We start from the raw sequence: 19,495 nt of genomic DNA on the forward strand, positions 1-19,495 counted from the left end.
AGTACTACTACTCTATCTCCCTATCGATAGTTATATTCTAACCCTCGGCGGTTAGATCGACTAAGCGTCCCTTCGAGAAAGCCTCCTAAGCCGCCTAATAGTTAGCCTTTAGCTAGTTATCGTAATTCGACTAATCCTAGCTAGAGGGTTTATAGTTAAGGAGATTGTCGTTCTTTAGACGAAGGCGGATGCGGTTGTAGCCTGCCTATATCTTGTCGGCGTAGTTGCGCTAATCTGCCTTACGGCGAAGGGTGTCTTAATAAAGAGCGCCGTAGTTGTTAATACTTACCTTAGCGCGGCGACGGAGGTACTTAAGGAAATTAGCTATACGCTACATTATAGGAGGGATCTATATAGCGGATTAGCGGGTGCCTCTAAGGCGCCTCGTAGGTAACACTTATAGGCTTATAACCCTAGCCCTAAATAGGTCTATATCGGCCGCACTTTATATCTTCCTTAAACTCGTAGCTATCTAGTACGGAGAGCTGCTTGCCGATAGTTATCTTGTTTGTACCGATATTCTAGCTCCTACGGACGCACTCGAGGTAGATAGCGTAGCTAGTACGAAGCTCTAGGCGAGGTTCGAGAACCGGACTTACTCTATAGAAGTTAAATAGGACGTCCTTAGAAGGGATATTAGCCTCGCTGTTAATATAGAGGCAGCTATCGTTATAGTGCTCTAAGGGGCTACCGCGACCTAAGGTCTTCTAAGCGTACGTAAACGAGTTGTCCGAAGCACTACGCGGTATACCGCTACTACCTTAATTAATAGGAGTAAAGTTGTAACCGCTGCTACTACCGGAACCTAAAGCTATAATAAAAGGGTCGGCGAGAGTTAGCTCTTGCAACAATAGCGGTAATAGTAGTGCTTAAGAGGTGTTAGCCTTAGTGTTTAAGGGACTAGGAGAAGTGTATCGAAGCGGAGTAGTATCGAGCGGGCGATCTAATACTAGTTAGTATTAATAAAAAGAAGAAGAAGGTTGTTTAACGAAACGCGCGCTTTTAACCCTAGCGACCTATACTTACTTCGCATATAGACGCTTCTAGTACCTTACGGGCACCTCGGCGGTAACTCTAAGAGGTCGCGAGTAAAGCGTATATAACGTAGGTAACGCAAAGGGTCGGCGTAATAAACATACTCTTATTAATCGTTATCCCTAGTAAAAACTAAGCGTACCGACCTCGACTACTTCTACGCTTTAGCGTATAAGCACTCTTTATATTTCCTAGGAAACTATAGTGTTTAGTAGATATCGAGGGCGAAATTAGGAGAAGGAGAGAGTAGAAGAAAAATACGCGATTATCTAATTCCTAGTAGCAAACAAACCCCGTATATAAAAGTTCCCTAAGTAAAGGAGCAAGCACCGCAAAGGCACCGTAACCCTACCTTAAAGGTAATAGGAACAAATAGTACGTTTAAAGGCTAAGCCTAATAAGCGTAACCGCCGAGCGGATACTTACATATGCGGCAGCAACTACGCCTTAGCGAATAGCTCTTTAGTCGTTTAGCGCTTACCGTCGATACTAGAGGTTTCTACTAGAAGTAGGGCGAAGGTCTATATAGGACTACTCCCTAGCGCCCTGCTCTTTTCGGGGCGTAAGTCCTATTATCTATATAGAGGTACCTTAGAGGTACCTCTATCCTGCTATCGACGTTCCGTAGTAATATTTCTACTACTAGACCGCGCATCGCTATACTAACCTAGTAGCGGCGCGGGAAAGCGCAAGTAGTAGAGGAGGTAGCGGCGCGGGAAAAATATATAACCTAAGGATAGGCTATCGAGGGGGGGGGATACTATAAGGGAATACCCTTCTATACCGCTAAGACCCTTACTAGGCACCTATAAGGCACCCTAGAGGTGCCTCGCTAGTAACCCCGAGTTACCTAACTCTTAGCACTATAGGATAAGGCGCCTGTTCCTACCTCGAGAATCGCTCGTTCCTTAGGCGATATCGTTAAATGCTAAGACTACTATTTACTCGTGTTAATACTCCCTATATACTACTTCCTTATAGATATAGTATATTAAAATCGAACCTAGCGAGGTAGACGGCCTATCTAGCCTATCGACCTATAACCCTAGTAACCTTAGTAATACTACGGAGGTTGTTATAGTCCGTATAAACCTAAATCGTATATTAGGCCCTATCGAGGTAGTGCCTCTAATACTTAAAGGCCTCGATAATAGCTAGCAATTCTTGCTCGTAGGTCTTATAGCGACGCTTAGCGTTAATTATCTTTCTTAAGAAGAAGGCAATTAGGTGCTAGTAGGTGTTATTAGCCTATTATAACATAATAGCTAATATAGCGAACTATAAAGCGTTAGTCTTAATACGGATCTGCTTACTTAGTATAAAATAGCGCAATAGAGGGACTTTAGTAAAGCGTTGCTTTAGACCGTTAAAAGCGGCTTGTGCTCTATTAGTCTATTTAAACTCTCTAGAAGGGTTTGCCTTAGTCTTAGTAAGCTTAGTAAGTAGTATTATATGCCTCGAATAGCCCTTAATAAAGCGGCGGTAAAAGTTAGTAAAACCTAGGAACGATTAAAGCTCCTTAATACTAGTAGGCGTTAGCTACTTAGTAATAGTCGTAATCCGATTAGGATTAGCCTTAATACCCTCGGTTAATATAAGGAAGCTAAGGAAGGCTACCTCCTTAGTAGCGAAGGTACATTTAGAAGGCTTATAATATAGGCTATATATTCTTAGGCGATCGAGTACCTTACGGACTATAGCCTAGTGCTCCGCAATGTTAGGTAAGTATATATAAACTAGGATGTTATCTAGGTAAACTATACAAAGGTAATCTAATAGGCCTAATAGGGCCCGATTAATATAGGACTAGAATGTAGTAGGGGTATTAGCTAGCCTAAATAGTATAACTAAGTACTCGAAATAGCTATAACGAGTACGGAAGGCCGTCTTCTATTCGTTACCCTTACGGATGCGGATGCGATAGTATACATCCTTAATGTCTAATATAGTATAAAAATAGGCGCTAGATAGGCGATCGAGGGTCTTATTAATAAGCAGAAGTAGATAGCGGTCTTTAATAGTAATAGCATTAAGTCTACGGTAATTAACGTATAACCGTAGGCTACTATCCTTCTTTAGAACAAATAGGATTGGTGCACTAGTAGGGCTGTTACTATACCGTATCCGGCTACTAGCTAGGTTTTCCTCTAGATACTTACGTAACATAGCAAGCTCTCGTTTACTAAGGTTATAGAGGGGACTAAAAGGGACCTCTTTGCCCTCTATAATGTTAATCTTATAGTCTATCTCTTTAAATATAGGCAATGTCGATGCCAAGTAGTGTTTAAACATATTAATGTAGGTCTCTCGAATAGGCTAAGGTATACGAGCAAGCTATTTAGGGTCTATACTATTAGGGGGCACAGGTTTATTATTATTACTACCGAGTAGGTCGGTAGTTGGATTAGCTAAGGTAGAGGCTAGTATTAGGTTGCTAATAAATAGTACCCTAATATCGTTAGGGCACTCGCTAGCGTCGACGTACTTAATATCCTCTTTCCTAGCAATTCCAAATCGCTATTATTAACTGCCTAAGTCTATAGCGATAGCATAGTACTTAAGAATAGGGTTGCTAATAACAATATCGGATAGGAGGTTATCTATATCTACCGTATAGGTAGTAAAGTCTAGTAGGCGTTTATTTCTAAGGTCGTCCTTTAGGACTATAGAGACATAGTAGGCTCTATAGGTTAAGTGCCGAGCGTTATTAAACTAAGCAAGGGTTAGTAGGTTAGTCCTAGGCAGTTGTCGAAGGTCTAATTGCTTAGCTAGGCAATAGCTAATAAGGGCGCTAACTGAATTTCCTAGATCTAGTATAACCTTAGTCTTATAATTAGTGCTATACGAGTCTAATACGAGACAGGTGCGTATAATAGCTAGTACAATGTTAATAGTCTTACGCCGCACAAGGCTAACAGTTAGTACGGCGCTTATTCTTTTTTCGACTAATAAGAAAGTTAGCCTATAGGGGTAGCGTTAGCTGCTAAAAGGTGCTTTCGGTACTTAGTAGTAGTACGGTCGATTCGGGCCTAATCCTTAGCTTTGTCGCATTAGCCTAGTAAATAGCTAGTACTATTATAGTTAAAGCATTTCAATCCGGTTAGAGGATTGCTATAGCCGCTATTACTACTATTATTAGTTAAGCGGTTAGTATTATAGGAATACGAGCCCCTTCTACGGCCTCTATCGCGGCCTCCTCTATATAGTCGCTAGCTACGGCCTCTCCTACGGTCGTTGTTACTATTCCTATTATTAGTACTATTGTTTTAGTAGGAACCTTAGTTTCCTCTATAGGCACTACGGTTGCCGCGGTTAGTACTAGCTAGTCGGATCCTCGATTCTAGTCGTTATTAGAGCTAAACAGCTCGTTCGGCTATTTCTACTTCGACTATAAATTAAATGCATATTAGGTTAGCCTGTTCGAATATACGGCGGCGGTCTAATTTAAGGACTAATTCCTATCGCAATTTAGGTCGTATCTTAGATATCTAGATAGAGTCGGTCTTAGGTAGCAAATCGTCCTCGATAGTCTTTAAATAGGCCTTAAATAAGCGAGCTAATTAATTAGTCTTTTGCTTAGCTCGAAGGTACTAGTCCTAAGCGTGTTGTTGCCTTAGTATAGGGTTTCTAAGGGTGTCTAGTATAATAGTTTTATAGGTCTGCTACTAAATAGCGGTCTAATCGTTAAGGGATTTAAAATGGTTATCCTAGGTGCGTTTCAGGTCTCTATTAATGTATTGTATAGCGTAGACGACTAATAAATAGTTATCTAGCAACGCTCTTAGTGCATTGCGCTAGTTAAGCTCGCAGTTACGAATGTAGTTATTGTATTGCTTCTAGCTAGAGCTATTAAACACGGTATAGTCCTTAAGTTTAGCATCCTTCTTCTAGACTAGGACTAGTAGTAAGGAAGGCCCTACTATCGGCTTAGTAGTAGTTGTTAGGGCCTCCTAAAGGCAGCGAAGCTCGAGGAGGTTATCCTTTAGCTACTGCTCTTAACGTAGGGCAGTAAGCCTATTTTAAGTAGCTTCTTAAAGTCTCCCTACTAGTTAGGGCCTAAAGGCTAGTTAGCTATATCGACGGTTAACAATATTGCTAAGGATATCGTTAACGGGCAACGATAGGTTATCCCCTTCGATTATAGGTTCTTTAGTAGGCCCTCTAGTAGGCTCTTTAGTAGGCACCTTAGTAGGAGGCACTTTAGTAGGCACTATGCTACTAGCGTTGTCGTTGCTAGCGCTACTAGCGGCTCCGCGGTTATTGTTTCGTAATAATCCGGCTATTATAAGGGGCGACACTAATAATGTATTATTAGCCCCTAAGATACGGATATAGCGGAATTAGTAGATATCGGCTTAGTGCGATTAACTTAGTATAATAGGCTATATAGAAGGCCTTACTTAATAATTAGTACGGTTGTTTCGATAGAATAGTACATATAGGTCCCGTTCTTTAAGCGTAATATAGTTAAATCGATAGTTTTCGTAGCTATACCGCTAAAAGCTTAAAATAAGGACTATCTAGCTACTGCCCTTAAAGGGTAGATCGAATACTATATAAGAAGGGTTATATTAGCAGGTAGATAGGGTAGTAGTAAGTACAAGTAGTATTTGATAGAGATCTAGGAGAAGAGGGAGGAAGGTAGGCAAGTTAGCCTACTACTAAGCGCTAAGCCCTACCTAAGGCATCGAGACCCTAGCTTTACTCGAGCCCGGTTACATACCAATTACGTATAACCTCTTTAGTCCTAATAGAGGACCTACCCCGATAAGCTACGCCCCTCCGCCTTTAGTCGGTTCTCTATTACTATCCTCTATCTAGAGACTATCTTACCTTTACCCTCTTACTAATAGTTTACCCGCTTGCCGTAGCTCCTTCGGACTCGCTTCTAACTCTAGTAGAAGCCTCGAAATTAGCTAAGCTAGCGGTTTAACCGCTGCCCTAGTACTATAATCTCGGATTGTTAGATATAGAGCCCTATATCCTACGTATCTGTTCCTATATTTAGAACTACGTCGATTATAGCGAGAACTTCGCGACCTAGCTTAGAGTAAAGTACGGCCGAATCGACTTGCTTGCTTTATACGTTCTATACTATTACTCGCTCGTAGGAAATCCGCCGCCTCTATAGGCTAAAATCGAGGAACTCTACCTAAATACTCTTAACGGTTACAACTTCCTAGGGTAGTAGGTAGTAGATAAAGGAATTCTAACTAAATCGGTTAAGGAGCTTAAAGCCGCGCTCCTAACGGTGCGCGATTTACGCTATTACCGTTACTTCTACCTAGAAATCTATCTACTATCTATAGTAGAGTAGCGTCTATCGGCCCGACTAGCTTAAGTTCTAGCGCGGCCTACGGTTTCGCCTATTACTATAATAGAAACGACCGTGCCGCCGGAATAGCGTCCTAGCTCGCCTAATAGCTCGCTTGAATTAGTTTTCTTACGAAGGCTACTTAAGCTACGATACCTAGCGGACGAGAATCCTTAGAAGCTAAGAGAGCCTCTACCTAAGACTTCGCCTAAGGAACTATTAACTAGGCTCTCTAATCTGTCGACGTCGCCGTTCTAGGATATCGGTCGCGGCTAATTGCCTCTAATAAACAACGGCCTCGCCGACCCGTAGGCTAACGAGCCGCGTAGTTGTTTCTAATATTATACCCTAGTAGATGCCTTATAGACAACCGAGGAGATCGATAGAGCGAATATCGCTATATAACAAAACCCTTAGCGTCGCAATTATCTTCGCGAATTAGCTAGACGTAGAGGAGTCTATTTTAACAAAGTTATATTAGACTTTCTAATAGAATAGGCGATTTTACCGCTATTAGCTATATATAAGCTAAGTCCGCCCTAGCCGAACCTAGGCTAATACGATTACTAGTAGAGGGTAGACGTATATATAAATGCCTATAGGCATAGCTACTTACGTCGGGGCGGCTTTGCGCTAGGCAATCCGCCTAGCAATCTACCTAGCAATCTACCTAGTAATCCTCCTAGTAACCCTACTAGTAACTCTCCTAGCAATTCGTCGGTCTATCTACTACTACTACTAGCTAGTAACTTCGATCTAAGCGATCCCTCTCGCGAGCTAGCGTAGGATTAGCCGTTGCCCTTTCCGCTATTAGACTTATAAGGTCTACTACGGGAAGGTAAGAAGTAACGCTAGAAATACCGGCGATATTAGGGTAATCTAAGTAAGGATAGATCCTCGTTAGATAGCGAGAATTCGGACGATTCTAACTAATCTTCGTTAGACGATAATAGCTCCTCTAATAATAACTATTATAGACGCACTCGACGTCGTAGATACTATTAGCGTTATTAGGACTACGTTACAGAAACGCTAGATTCTAAAGCGAGCTATGTTTAGGGCTACTACGCCTGCCCTTAGCGGCTGCAGTTTAATCTAGTATACCTCGGCTTCTTCGATCTCCTACTTAGCGTCGTAGATTATAGCAAAGGGGACTATACCTTAGTTAGAAACAAGATAATATACCGTTCGGTATATGCTTTTATCGAAGCGGCTAAGAATTATACTTATATTATAGGGCGAGAGATAGTTTGTCTTAACCTCTCCCTTTGCTTTCGAGGGATAGCGCTTAGTTAGTATTATAGTTACCTTTCTAGCCGCAACCGAGTAAAGCTCTACGGTAGACATAGTCTAAAGCGCTAGGAACGTTGTCTTAGTAAGAAATAGAAGGTCCCTCCGATAAAGGCGATAGATCTCCTCGATAAGTAACGCTACGACCGGTAGGATATCGCTTTAGGGCGTTTAGTAATAGACTTTATTATTAAGACGGTGCAACTCGCTAAGAATACTAGTATATAGAAATCGAACCGGCTCTTAGAAGCTTATCGTCGAATAGACCCGCGCCTCTAATTAAATATAGACGAGCTAAATCGTCGTATAAAGGTCGATAAGTAGGTTACGTACTACGAGAAGTAGGCATTAATCTAGGAGTATATACTTTCGTCCTCGTCTAATCGTCGCTAAGACGCTACGACTAGGAATAATAGCCGCGCTAGTAAGGCTACCTAGTAGAACCGATACGAAGGGAACGCCTCTTATACCCTAGCGAGCTTCGCTCTAGTAAGAGCATCCCCTAACTACTAGAACCGCGATATCGACCGACCGAACCTACTACGCCTTACTAACGCCTATTAGTAGAATCGCCTACCTAACGCCTCTTAGCAAAATCGCCTACCGCTAGTAGGAAATAGTAAAGGACCGTCGAAGGGTAGTAGCCCTATCTTCCTCCTAAAAGACCTAAAGCGAGTTAATTCGCGCCTATTTAATCGATAGAATAGGAAGCGCAACGATCGAGCTCGTAAGTAGGCTAACTTTGCCGATAATAGTAAGAAAGCAGGCGATACTATAAATAATACTAACTAAGCCGATAACGGCTATCGGGAAGATAGTTAGGAGGATAATAGGAGAACCGACGCGGATAATTATAGCTATTTCGGTAACGCTAGAGAAGACGCCGACTACTTTACTAATCTATACGACTTCGATCCGGGCTTAGGAGCTTACTTTGCGGGCGTAGGCGACCGCTTAATATTAGCGTTAAACTCGGTACTATAGGCTAAAGCGTCCCTACTAGCGGCAATCTAACTATTTGCCTCTATAAAGCACGCTTATAAGATCTATAGGCAGCGATTTAGGTCGAGCAACCTTGTATACTAGTATGTTCGTAGAGAGCATATAGAGGTAACGACGTCTTCTACTATTATCGAACGCATATCGGCAAATCTAGAAGTAATTTAGTCGAAGGCGCCTCCGTTAGCCTAGTAGGGTTACGTATTCTAGAATTAGTAGTATATAACTTTCCCTCTTCGATTATTACTAGTTAGTATATCTATATAGGTCTGCCTAGATACCGGCTATACGCTTACTATTATAGAAAAAGACTTTATTTTAAGCTATCGCCCGGACGTAGAAATATACAAGCTATACGAACCGATCGAAATCGGCGGTATTACTAGCGTATATCGCTCCGGGGAATACGTCGTATTAGACATGTTTGTCCTAGTAGCGAAGACAGATAGTATAGTCTCCCTAGTATAGATAACTCGTAAGGTTTACCTAGTTTTTAAACTAAAGGCGAAGATCCTAGTCGGTATAGATATAATTGCCCTAGAGGGAATAAAGATCGATATTTCCGCGTAGACAGTTACTATAGCTAGTTAGGACAACGCCTACTTTAAAGTTACTATTAAGTATAAGAAAGGGAAGTCGGTTTAGCGCCCTATAAGGCTAGTAGAGGACGTAACATTAGCGCCGCGTACAGTCGCCCTCGCGCTAGTTAAGTATAGCGGTAACCTCCCTAAGAGCCGGGATTTTATTCTTAACGCTAGTTTCTTAGTCTAGCTAACTAGTAATATATAGGGATTGTCGTTACAAGCTCTGCTATTAGTAACGGCGTATAATTAGGTCGTAGACGCTAATTCTTCTTATATATATATTCGTAACGATACGACGACTCTAGTAACGATTCGAGCTAGATAGCTACTCGGTTCGTTAAGTAATAGGACTATTGCTAGGGCCTACTATATCGACGTAGCCGACTACGGACTAGCGGGATTAAGTTCTAACGCTTTTACGGCTACGCGGGATATGCTAAATACGTAGCGAGAATACTAATATACTATAGGCGTAACGATCTACGGTAACGATAACTAGGTAGACTAAATTGCTATAGCAGTCGAGCGGTACTCGGAGCTTTTTACTAATCGCTAAACAGTCGTTAATATTCCTAAGCACGATTATATACCTATCCTAACTATGCTAAATTACCTAGATCTGTTGCCGCCCCTCTATATAATTAACCTAAGCAAGAGGGATCGTAAAGTAGTAGACAAGATATATAACGACCTATACTACTAGAGGAAGATATAGTATATAACCGAGCCTACGCTCTTCGGCTTTCTAGTGTTTATCGTATAGAAGCGCGTTACTAACGGTAAAGGTAGCATAATTAATAAGCTACGAGTAGTAGTCGATATCTGCGCCTTAAATAAGGTAACGATCCCTAATAGCTATTAGATACTACTCTAGGCAGATCTTTTTACATAATTAGTAGGATACTAGTATATTAGTACTATAGATTGCCTAACCTTCTTCTACTAATAGGGTATAAAGCCGGAGGATCGTTATAAGTTAACGATTAATACTTATTGTAGCTAGGAATAGTATAAAGTCGCTATTATAGGATATTCGAATAGTGTCTAGTTTATATAGCAGAAGTTAGATTAAATCCTTCGCGACTATCGTAGCTTTACGCGGGCCTATATCGACGATATCGTAGTGTTTTTGCGGACGTTGCCTAAGTATCTCGATTATCTAGAAGCGGTCTTCTAGAGATTAGACGCCGTAAGGATTAGTATTAGTCCGAAGAAGACCTTCTTAGGCTTCCCCTCCGCGACCCTTTTAGGCTAGCACGTTAGCGGCCTCGGTTTAGCTACGAGTAAGGAGAAAATCGCGGCGATTACCTCGCTTTAGTTCCTAGAAAGCGTATAGAAACTAGAGCACTATCTCGGTCTAACTAATTAGTTGCGGCAATACATCCTATACTATACGCAAATAGCGGCGCCTCTATAGGCGGAGAAGATACGTTTATTAAAAGAGGCGCTAGTTACTAGTAATAGTCGTCGCCGCTACGTCGCTATTATAACGCTAGGTAAGAACGATTAGTACTACGACGAACTAGTAAAAGCGTTTCGCTTGTTATAATCGATATTCTACGAGCTCTCCTTCCTATACTATTTCGACCCTAATCGTCGCTTATATACTAATATAGATTCCTTAAAAGAGTTTAGCTATAGCGCGGTGCTTTACTATATCGATAGGGATCTAGACCCGATTCTATCTAAAGGAAAGGCGTAGTTGTCTCCTTACTACAAGGTTTAGCCTATTCTATTCTTAAGCCGAGGCCTAACTTAGGCAAAGATACGATATTAGCTAATAGAGCTCGAATACTCGGGAATCGTATAGATAGTAAAGAAGGTAGGCTATTTAATATATACTTTATCGAGGCCGACGACTATCTTTATAGACTACTATGCCGCGGTTAGTCTTACTAACTTAGTATTAATAACTACGACTACTAATATAGGCAAGTAGAACCTAAAGTTAGTAAGGGCATCGATGTTCCTTACCTAATATCGAGTTAATATAGTTTACCGTCTAAGGCAGATATACCTAGTTCTAGACGCCCTTAGTCGACTTCTAGGGGATACAGAGTCGCCTAAGTTAACGCTAGACGAGGAGAACTTAGACCCGCTCTCCTACTATACTAACGTTACGCCCTCTTCGGCCGATCTAGAGAAGGTAGCCTACTTTTATACGATATTAGTAGAACTAGATCCGGAATTCCGACGACGCTTAAACCGAGCGTACGATAACGACGAATATTAGTCTAGGGTTTTGCGACTAGTTTAATAAGTATAGGCGCGGAATGCTCTAGAGCGTCTCTATTCGAAGAGAGCTAATATACCTTCGGTAACGAAGACGTTAGTTCGGTATAAGGGTAGCAAAAATCTAGACCTATTCGTAGGTAATAAGTTTAATAGTCTACTAGGCATTCGATTCTTCGAGAGGGACGGCCTCTTATATTTCTATAACTAATCTTTAGGGCGTAAGCGACTCTATATCCCTTAGGCCTTAATAGGCGAGATTTTCGAGTAGGCTTACGATAACCGTTGCTACTAAGGCTTTTAGCGCGTCTTCGACCGTATTTAAGCTTTCTTCTTTATATATCGACTCGCTCGCTACCTTCGCCTCTATTTAGATTATTATTACTAGTATCTCCTTTTACGTACCCTCCGATACGCTCCTTACGGCGAACTTTACCTAATTTAGAATATAGAGGGCCTATACTATACTATAACGATAGATCTTGTAACTGCCTTACTAGTTACGACCGATAGATTTAATATACTATATATAATTACTTATAAGACGTCTAAGTAGGTAGTAGTCGTCCTAGGCAAAGAGGACTAGAAGGCCTACGACTAGGGCATCGCTCTAATCGATAGACTTTGTTTAATAGATATAAGTATACTAGTAGTGCTTATCGCTAATCGTAATCCTCGCTAGCTAAGCGACTTCTTTAAAGGCGTTTTTTTCGCGCCTATATACGAAGCTAGCTATGCCTACGGCCTACTACCCTTAGACCGATAGTTAATCCGAGCGAACTAACTAAACGGTCGAGATAGCAATTCGTTACTAGTTAGTAGATTATCCTAGCGAGGATTAGATAACGTTTATCCTATAGCTATAGGCTACGCTTAACAACTCCTATAATACGACTACCGGTTAGTCGCTAAATAAGGTTGCTATAGGCGTAAAGACGAATCTCGACTAGCTCGATATACTATACGACTATCCGTATAATAGGGCAGTAGCGCGTAGTTACTAGTATATCTAGAAGGAGGTCTAGGATGCAATTACTTAGGCAAACGTAAGAATAAAAGAATAGTATAATAGTAAGTATAAGCCCCTATTCCTTAAGCTAGGTAACTATATTATACTTCGCCTATACTATAGTTACGACGTACTAGGTTAGTCGTATAAGTTTAGCTACTATTTTAAAGGGCCTTTTATAGTTCTTAAGAAGGTCGGATAACTAGCCTACTATCTCGAGTTGCTGCTATTAATACGTATCTATCTGGTAATATCGGTTTCGTAGTTAGAAAAAGCTCCTAAAGACCTAGATCCTTTTAAGAGAACTATTAATTACGAGCCCCCGCCTATCGTAGCTAAGGACGGTCTAGGTTCTAGACTTCTAGTAACGAAGGCGATTCTTACGAAATCGAGCGCTTTCTCGGGCGAAGGACCGTCGTCCGAAGAGGCTAGCCTGTTCTCTAATACCTAGTAAAGTAGAAAGGGTATAGGAGCGCCTATAATATATAGTATAATATCGACGACTTAATAGGCATAGACGATCTACGCAAAATCTACGATAACGCCTATCCTCTAGAAGAGGCCCTGCTATCCTATACCCTCTATAGGGTAGTAAAGCGGACGAGAGCTCGCTAGCCTTTTTTAGAGGTTGCTAGCTCCGCCGATAAAGGCGAGGCTAGACAATCCCTCGCAGTTCGTCGTAAATTAATACGACTCCGCGGCGCGACTCCTCCTTTAGAGTCGTAATCCGCCTAGGCGTGCCCTTATATCGTTATTATAACTACGTTACTTAGGCAACCGTTATACGTAGACGCGGGCTATCCCTTATTTAATATCGATCTTTCCGGCATCTTACAATAAGAGAGCTTTCTATTAATTACCGACGACGAATAGAAACGGCCCTTAAGCGCGAGAACCGCGTCCGTCGCGAGGAACGTAAAGTAGTAGCTTTTTAGCAAAAATTTCTATAGCACTAATCGCGATATAAGCGCCTAAATATTATACTATTCGAGGCGGATTTATAACGCGCGTCTTGCCTATACTATAAGGTCGATATATTCGACCTTCTCTAAGGAGTAATAGCTAAGAAATATCGTAGAAGCGAGGATCTAGAACCCTAGGATACCGCGATAGGGAATAGTAAGATTAACGCTCCTCGTAGGGAACTGCTACTATTAGACGGTCTAGGATCGGCCGAATAGTCCTTATTTGTTACTAGCTTAACGCCTACGCCTAAGCTAGAGAGTAAAGCAAGTAATAAGGATATAGTATTAGATACTACGGCCGAGAATTACATAGCCGCGCCTAAGCTAGATAATGTAATAGATAAGGAGGATATAGTATTAGACACTATAGTCGAGAATCGTACGGCTGCGCTAGAGCTAGATAATATAACGAATAAGGAAGATATAGTATTAGATAAAACGATCGAGAGTCGTATAGCCGCGCCGGAGCCTAAGGACGTAACAAGTAGAGAGGATACAGCCTTAGTTACTCTAATCGAGGTTCCTACGCTCGCGGCTAAGCTTAAGAATATAACGGATAGTAAGGATATAGCGCCTAATACTACGGTCGAGACACGTACGGCTATGCCTAAGCTAGAGGATATAGAGAACTCGATAAAGGATTTAGTAGACAAAGAAGATATAATAGCGGATTAGATCGGCGAGCATCGTAGAGAGATAGATAACGCCGCGCTTAATCCGTAATAACCGTAGCTAGAGGAATATAGTACTAACCTAACATAGACGCTAGAAGGCTTTATAATCCTCGCTACGGTAGAAGGCAATATCCGATAGATCTTTCGTAAGGCACTATAGCTTATTTCTACTAACGGTAGCTTAAGCACTAGCGAGGTTTAGACGGTGTTAAGCTATACTACCGAGGATAGGCATATACGGCCTTTTCTAATATTTACTAAGGACGGATCCGATATAGAGCTATACTACGTATTAACGGACGCCGGCTAATAACTGTTATAACGATATACACCGTTATTCCTAGGTCGTAGTCGTATTAACGAAACGCTAATAGCGAGCTTAGTACTATTACTCCTAGCTAATAAGGCAGACGAGTCTAATTTAGAATCGCTTAATATAATAGCTTGTCTATAATCGTAGAGAACGCCGGGTAGTAAGTTTAGCATAGTATAGCGTTAGACTATCGCTAGCCTATCGATAGTGCTTCCGAATCTAGACTATCTACTCTCCGATATTAGACGGTTTTTATTTCTAAAATATTGCGTACCGGCGGTTATTACGGCGGTTAATCTAGACTACGTTTTCGATAGGAAGTCGTTTATATAGGCGGTTATAGCGCTTACTACGAAGAAGAAATAGTTAATAGAATTAGCAAAGGTATTACTAGGCGAGGGCCGACAGATAGGTCGATTACTCTATAAGGCTATAGCCGACTACTTTATTAATAATAGCGACCCTCCGCCGCACTATTTAGGTAAATAGGAGTTTATTTAGAAGGGCAAGGCGTTAGAGGTTAAGATTCCGGAGGCTAAGAAGCTATAGGACGCTATATCTAGCTTCTTTGCCCTCTACTATAACGCCGCGGCCTACGCGTCTAGTAGCCCGGTTAACGGTATAGAAAGCGGCCTAATTAATCCTATTAGCGCGCAGCCTCTTTATACGCCTTCGGCTTTAGAATCGGTACTACCCTTAATAATACCTGTAAATCGACCGGCTTTACTAAAATTACTATCTTCGCTAGTACGTACTCTTCCTAATTTACCGCTACTATAGGCACTAGCCTCCCTAACGTAGGCGCCGAGTAATAGCTCGCTATAAGCGCCCGCACTAGCTCCCCCTAAGCTACTTACTACTCCGATCGAGTCGGTATATAAAGAATACCTAGACCCTTCCTCTAAAGAACTTAAGTTTAAGCGATAGCGGCTCTAAGAGTAGCGCGCGCGATAGACTTTAATTAATAAGCGTCTTCTTCGTGCTAACGAGATACCCGAACAAGCGGCAATCTAGTAGTACGTAGAATACGAGGACTATAATAAGAAAGTTGATATACTAATCGCTACTAATCCTATAGAGCGCAATAAGGCTAAAGATATACGCTTTATCTAGGCCGCGAAACTCGTACGTAACGCGTACGCCGAGGACGTAGATAGTCGACTACCTAATCTCTTTCGCCTACGCCTATATAAGCGAATCGTCGAATACTATCTAGTAAGGCTTTAGCATTACCTATACTATCTATACCTTACCGCGGGCGATCGGCGCTTCTAGATTCTACGCAAATTGCATTAGTATATAGGCAAGCTAGTTACCGATTTTAAAAACCTACTCTTTATATAACTATACTCCTTTTAAATCGTAAACGACGATTACGCCTATAAATACTCTATCTTTAGGACCGATCTCTACTTAGACGGTTACGATACGTAGTAGGAGATCTAGGCGATACGCTTTAGCGAGTACGTAGCACTTACGATAGTAGGCGAATTAAAAGAGCTCTCTAAATTAGCTAACCTTAACGCGAACTTTCTACTAACTATTACTTTCTACTACGCGAAGTTGCAATATCGACTCCTAGTAAACATTATTCGCTTACGTAAGAATTTCCTTAGCTTAAGTACTTATACTAGCGACCTACGATTCTAGCTAGTACTGTCTCTAATTTGTAATAGAGTAGTCGGTCTTATAGTACGCGCTATCCTATACTTCCTATAAACGGTTAACCTTACGTAAGAGTAGTTCTACCGCTATGTCTTAAAAGAGCATTGCGATAGTATTATAGTAGGCGGTTACCTAGTTCTATATAAGCGTAGCGAGAATAGTAAGAATGTCTCGTACCGCGACTACGGTAAGGAATACTAGAAAACAGGCAAGCGACCTATTAGCAAACACGTTAGAGCGATAAAGTATTATAAGATCGACCTAACTACTTACGGCGAAGTCTAATTCTTATAAATAGTCGCTACTAGACGACTCTCGATAGTGCACCTACCTCTACTAGACTTCTAGCTTAAAGACTATATAGTTTAGCTACTACTAATCGGTATAGAGCTTAGCGCCTAGTCGGCTATATAGCTTTATAAGTAGTATAAGTCTTCCTTAAATTCTAGTAGACTACCCTATCTATACTATCGTAACCTAGGTCGCCTAGCTATTATATAGAACGTCGTCGCTTATACTTAGCGGTATATTACAGTCCGTAACGTCTATACGCTTCGCGGCGAGAGTTATATATTAGCCCTCTATACTAATAAGGCGCTTTCGGATACGAAGGCTACTAATGCGTCGCGTACTAAGTAGTACGCTTAGCTTATAGGTAGCGGCTGCTACTAGAACGGCACGTATGCCGCTAATAAGGGTAAAGGTATACTACTACTGCTCCTTAACTGTTAATGCCTAGTAGACTTTAGCCTAGTTTGCTAGCTAATATAGATCGATCTAGTATACGCTTTAGCTACCTTTATCGCCTATATTTAGACACTTAGGGATAGCGCTATTCCGAATAGATTAGAGCCCGCGCTAACGCTATAGTTCTATAATTTGCTAAAGAAGGCCTCTACTAACTCTATCTTCGACCCTTTAGGCGTCTAGGAGCGTATTATATAGAGTAATACGATCTTTAAATACGACGAGATAGTAACGAATAAGAATTATTAGTAGTATAACCTAGACTATACTTAGGATCTAATAGGTGCCTTCCTAGTACCGTCTCCTAACTACTCGCTAGGCGAGTCCGACCTTACTAATATGCATCTTTTTAGCAAAATTATCCCTCCTAAGCTCGCGACTCGGGCTAAGCCGCAACCTCCGGCTGTTGCCTCGCTAACTAAGGCGATCTAGCTAAATTCCTCGCGCGTATTACTATCGACTAAGTTAAACACTCGCTAGAAGCTAACTACTAGCCTATTCTTAGCGCCTTATCTACTATCGAAGATGCCGCTACCGTCTAACCTATTCTCTACGCCTACGAAGGCTCTAGTTGTAGCTTAGCTACTACCGCCTAATAACATAGTTACATAGCTATAGCACAAGCTCCTATCGCTTCCGATACGCTTACTACCTCTGCCCGCTTTATAGGAAAACACTATAGGCGCCTATAGATAGTACTAATATAATACGACGGCAATTAGTATACGTACGCTTAACTTATAAGCGCTCTACTATATACGCTAGTCCGAGTTAGTAGCAACCGAGGTATACTAGCTTTAGTAGATACTAGCTAAGGCACAGATCCGCGAAGTAACTAAGCGCTAGATAGCCTAGTAGTATCGTCTTTCCGCTACGGTCTTAAAGGAGTCGCTTACGCTATTACTAACCTATCTCTACTACGATTTCTTACGCGTCGCGCCGTAATAGGCAATCCTAGTACTATACCCGATTAACGAGGACGCTTTTAAGCTGCTTAGCGGCGTATAAGGCAATACTACTAAAGATAAGATCGCGAAGCTTAACGTATAGATAGCCGACTACTTTAAGCTATACGGTACTATACGCGATACTAATATACTACTATTGCTAAGTACCGACTTCCCTAATATCCCTATCGATTAGTTAGACCGCGCTACTACTATAGCAGACGTAGTTAATACCTCGCTATCCGATAACAAGACTATAAAGTACCGTATAGGCAGGTGCTACCTAAGGGTTGCCGAGCGAAGCGAGACCTAAGCGGAATAATAGTTAGAAGTTGTTGCTGCACCGCTATATTAGTGTCGTAAGAGTGTTTACGAGGTCGTTAATTGTGTCGCAAGAGCGTGTCGCAACGTCGTTGTCGCTATAGCAGTCCGAGGGAGTCGCGTTGTTGCTATACTAAGGTAGCAAGGCACAAGTCACGTAGGGGGGACATTTTGATTTCTTCTAATTAGAGGCCGAGCTAGATTTTGTATAAGCGGTTCTTCAGACTAAACCCCCGGCGAACACTTTGCACGTAACACTACTAACTTCTAACTGTTATTCCGCTTAGCTCGTAAATAGACAACACCTTCGTATCCTCGTCGCAAGCTCCTCGAATGCTTCGGCTTATGCCTGTTTACGTCGCTTCGCTCGGATAAAGACCGTCGCGCCTTAGCCGTAGCTAAAGGCGGTTTAGACTATACCGACTAGCTTATACGACGCCCTTCGTAACTATCGTAATAAGCAAGTATAAAACCGACGTAGTTATTACTAGAGAGATACAATTCTATATCTAGCATTACCGTTCTAGCATACTATTTAGGCTTAGCCTTTATGCGACGCCGCTACGCTCTTTTGCCTTAAACCTTCCTATAGTGCGGCCTACTAAGGACCTTTGTTTTAGGATACTATAGATAGCGCCGACCTTTTTTATAAAGGGGGAGGCTATTATAATATAATACTATTATATACACGATAGCAGGTAGCGGTTACTATTAACCGCTGCGGTCGCTATTGCTACTAATAGTAGGACTATTATATAGATAGCTTGCCTCGCGGCACCTTAGAGATATATTAACTTTTGTACTATATAACCGTTATAATACCTTCGTACTATAACCGTATGCGTAGTAGATAGCCCTATACAGTATCCGCTGTACTAACCACCAAGCTTCTCCGGATACGAGCTTCTCCGAGTATACGCTAAGTAGGCCTCGCGCTAGCGGATTAGCGATACTATATACGTAAGAATATTATATAATTATTATATAAGATTTACTAATATAGGATAGGAGACTTTATTTACTTAGGTTCTTACATTAACTTCTAAAGGTCCCTAATATATCGCGGTTCGCTACTCGTTTTACTAGTCGTCGCGGTTCGCTAGTCGTTACGTTCCTTTCGTTATTATCGTCGTCGCGATTTCTTTATTATCGTTACTATTCTTCGTTAGTCTAGGTACCTAAGGCATTCTCTAAGGCCGAGTTCTACCGTCCTACTAGTTTGTATAGAATATAGCTAATTAGATCTTTAGCTTCTAAAATCTAGAGAATTATATAGTAGCTTCTCGTATATTTTAGCTACTATAGTACCTTTATTCTTATAAGGCGAGCTTCGCTCGTAAATACGTCTTCTACGAGCTATATCTATTAACGAGCCTCTTTACTGTCTTCTATAAAATATA

This window comes from Pseudocercospora fijiensis (assembly GCF_000340215.1).
Source record: "Pseudocercospora fijiensis CIRAD86 unplaced genomic scaffold MYCFIscaffold_7, whole genome shotgun sequence".
NCBI classification, from domain to species: Eukaryota; Fungi; Ascomycota; class Dothideomycetes; order Mycosphaerellales; family Mycosphaerellaceae; genus Pseudocercospora; species Pseudocercospora fijiensis.